Source organism: Vigna unguiculata, unplaced genomic scaffold, assembly GCF_037176805.1.
Source record: "Vigna unguiculata cultivar grain cowpea cultivar isolate G323 ecotype 2 unplaced genomic scaffold, ASM3717680v1 ptg000086l, whole genome shotgun sequence".
NCBI lineage: Eukaryota > Viridiplantae > Streptophyta > Magnoliopsida > Fabales > Fabaceae > Vigna > Vigna unguiculata.
The window spans coordinates 16253-20000 of NW_028196729.1; the positions used below are offsets into that span (position 1 = coordinate 16253).

Genomic DNA, 3748 nt, shown 5'->3' on the forward strand with positions numbered 1-3748 from the left:
ACAGTGTTCTGTCTCATTGGTCCTCTCATGCCATAATTTGCTCATAAATCCACTTTGTTCTCCCGGAAATAACTTTCATTATAATACATGACTTATGTGACTTCGATCTGATACCTCTCGATTCAGATAGGAAATGCGCATTTGTCTCATTTTGACTCTCCCCATCTCGAATTCTACTAATTGGATATGGGACTGGTTGTGAAGGGAAGCTTTGTGGGAGAAAGGAGGAAAAGGTCAGGCTAGTCAAGGCTTTACTCAAACATATGGGATAGATTAAGAGGAAGCCTTTGCCCCGGTAGCCAAGATGAAGTCTGTTCGTCTCCTGCTCTCTATTGCTGCGAATCGAGATTGGCCTCTGTTCCAATTAGATGTTCAAAATGCCTTCCTGAACGGGGACCTCAAGGAATAAGTTTACATGAGTCCTCCACCCGGTTGTGTAAGGGGGGGGGGAGAACAAGAGAGGTCAACTGGAGTGGAAGCCAAACGACGGGGCCGATAATCTGTGATCGATCCGAAGAACCACTGCCAGATACGATTCTGCTCCCCCTTCGTACTACCAATGCGATTCTTGCCCGGCTTTCTTTCGGCTTAAGAAGGCTGCGGTGAGAATGAGGATCACTTCGGAACTCTAGGAAAATGGGCGTTTTAGGGCGGGATCTAAAAGTTCTCCAACGTGTTGCGGAGCCTTCGGCCGTGAGAGGGTCTGTCTTTTGGCTTCCTCAGGGCCGTGTGAAGCTTAGCTTGCTTTAGCAGCCACGTGATGATTCAAGATTCGTGGTAGGCGTAGGAGCTGGGCGAAGCGGTAGCGAAGCTCAGGTGGTGATGCAAGTGCGCGGTGAGCGTAGTAGCCCCCTCGGGCATGCTCTTTGTACAACCAAGCGAAGAGCTAGTGAGGGCCGGAAATATCGTATGTAGTGTAGAATCGGATCTGACTTTACTAGGATTGGAACAAGCGAGGAACGAGTGACCACAAGCTCCGCTTAAGCGCTCGACATTTAGCTTAAAACATGTTCATCATGTGGCCGAGCGAAGCGCACCTGCGTGAAGCAGCCTAGCATCACTTTAGATAGGAGCAGAATGGATGACTTACAACTGAAAGTTCTTCGGATCGATATATCGTACGACGTAATGGAGATCTTGGTCTAGGTCCGGTGGTTCGCAGAATTCGGGACCTAACGATGTTCGATTCGTCACATGAACGGGAGCGGACGATTCCCTCGTCTCTCCCTTTTTCGGGGAATGGCTGCAATCACAAGCAAGTGATTGAATGAGTGGGGGGAAAGCACATGCGGGATAAGCAGGTCTTTCAGGAGACGGTCTAGAAAGAAAAGAGAACTCTCAACAAGCTGGAACTAATCAAGATCAATAGGAAGAGGAGTTAGCTAGAAATTCATTTTTTGACAAAGTTCATGCCACGACGATCTATATGGAAGGGCTGTTTTGTTGATGCATTCCTGTTGAAGTTGAAAAAGAGACAAACACTCATGTTTCAGCTCCCGGATCTGCTTGGATTCTCGTAGAATAAGAGGAGCCGTCTTAGGAAATGACTGAACTTAAAAGACAGATGCCACCGCTGCGAGGCGAGGGAGTAACTTGTCTGATCTTGCGGTGCACTCACTCCCGTTACGAGAATGAAATGACGCCCCAGCTCGACTCGAGACCAAGACTCCTTACAACACAACTCGCACCAATAGCGGCACTGAGCGGCCGGAGATTGATTGAAAAGGCAGCCGCCCCTCCCCCCGCCTACCTACTCGTGCTCGTAGCTCGATCGGAGGTTAAGAGTGTGGTCCGGCGGAAAAACAGAAGTCGTCCGTATCAAGTGATACGTTAATTGCTCAGTAGTGCTTCGCCACTACCGTTGCTGGCGGAAATAGCTTAATGGTAGAGCATAGCCTTGCCAAGGCTGAGGTTGAGGGTTCAAGTCCCTCCTTCCGCTCTTGGCTTCGTCCGTCGTTTAGTGGTAACGAGTAGAGTAGGCATCGCCTCTCGATCCAATCCGTCTTTCCCTGGCCTCCCCACCACACTCTTGATACGAAAGAAACCTCCCGCCATAGAATAGAGAAGAAAGAGATAAAAAGTCTGGGTCCCCTCGATCACCCTTCCCTTGAACCTGAACTGGTCGAGAGAGATGAACCCGCACCACATTTGATAACCTTCGAACCGAAACCCCCAACTCTCCATGGAATTCCAGAACCTAAACAACTCAATTGAGAGCTCCGTGACCGGTTCAATTCAAGGGAAGGTCCACCAATAATGGAAAGGCCATCCCCCTCCCTATCCGTTTCTTGATCCCTCATTCCACGAATTCGTTGTTACTGATTCATTCAAGGACTGAAAGCTTTTCGTTTTATGAAAAGGCATAGACTCCCCACTTCTTTGTCTTATTAGCGCAGGTCTTCGTCAATGATGAAAGCCGCTTAACTGAAGACTCGAGTTGAGAAAGAGGGCTAGGCCAAGGATAGGAGGGCTTTCAGGGACTGGGACGGGTGGATTCTAGAGCTAGGGGCGGATCAGAGGTTTGTCCATTGGGATTGGGCATGGACGAGCGGGCCAGCAAAATGAAAAAAAAACTTATCCCATCGCATCATTAACCGGTGTAGGATTCAAGATCAGGTCCAGGATTCGAGTCAAATCGACCTTCCCTCTCATCTCAGGGTGAGGCAAGGTAGCTTGCTCAAATGTTCGTTGTTCAATATCTCGGCAGCTCAAGAAGGAAGTTGGACTAGCTGCTCCCATTCCTAAAAGCCCGGAGTGGATTCTAGGGGAAGGGCGGAGCCTCACCTTGCAGTAGGAAGGTCTTCGTTGCTGGGACGGGTTCAAACTGGACTGAAGGGAGGAGGAATGAAAGACTCCGATCTTACTGGGGATTCATCACTGGCTAGGGCGAATCAAAGCATGGGCATCTGCAAGTAAGAGGGAACAGTAGATCGTCGATTGAAGAGCCAGGTCAGTCAACTTCTATTGGGACTTCTATTGATTCGACTAGAGGGACTCCTAGCAACTTGTATGACGGGGCCCCATGGAGATGCAGGAGCCGGATCGACCCATAAATAAATGATAGGCCAGAGGGATGGGCTCATTCGACTAATTAGTGATCCCAGGCCCTACCTAACAAAGAGATGTCCCTAAACTATCAATAAAAAAAAGAAGAGGGGATCGGAAAGCTCGGGCAGGAGTAGGACATTCCATCAAAATCTTTCTGATCCGCTAGCTGTCACTCCTTGCCCTATTCGGTCAAGCAGCTTCACTCCTCTCAAATCCTATTTTTTCATCGACAGGTAGGGTGAATTCTAAGGTTCCTTATTCCGGTTGTTAAGTAAGCGGAAGAAGAGGGAGAAAGAATGGGCACAGCCCCACGCCCGCGTTTTCGACCCGAAAGGAATTGAAAATGAAACAAGAATCTGTGTTAACTATCTATGGAGCGGAGTGACTATCCTTAATCCCCTCTTCCCTATCTCCCCCTTGCCTTTTTTTATTTTTCTCGCCGGCAGATAGTTGACTTGCTTACTCTAACAAGTAAGGATAATCCATTTCTTTTTTTGTATTGTTTATTATGATTTTTCTGTAGTTCAAGGGCACTCTTCCTAATCCGAGTTTAAGATGGAATAAGACCCAGACGTAGAGTCCCGTCGGCCGGTAAGGGATTTTTTCTATTGATTTTTTATTCCCTTCAGTCCTTACCTTTAAGGGATTCTTATCTTTCCCCACGAGGTCTTCAAGCCAGATGGAGTAGTGCATCTCTGTC

General features: G+C 48.2%; 1 non-coding gene across 1 annotated transcript; it reads left to right on the forward strand.

Moving 5' to 3' along the window:
- The first annotated feature begins 1867 nt into the window (after positions 1-1867).
- TRNAG-GCC (transfer RNA glycine (anticodon GCC)) lies at positions 1868-1939 on the forward strand. The gene has a single exon. It is a non-coding gene; the product is annotated as a tRNA-Gly (tRNA).
- The last annotated feature ends 1809 nt before the right edge of the window (positions 1940-3748 follow it).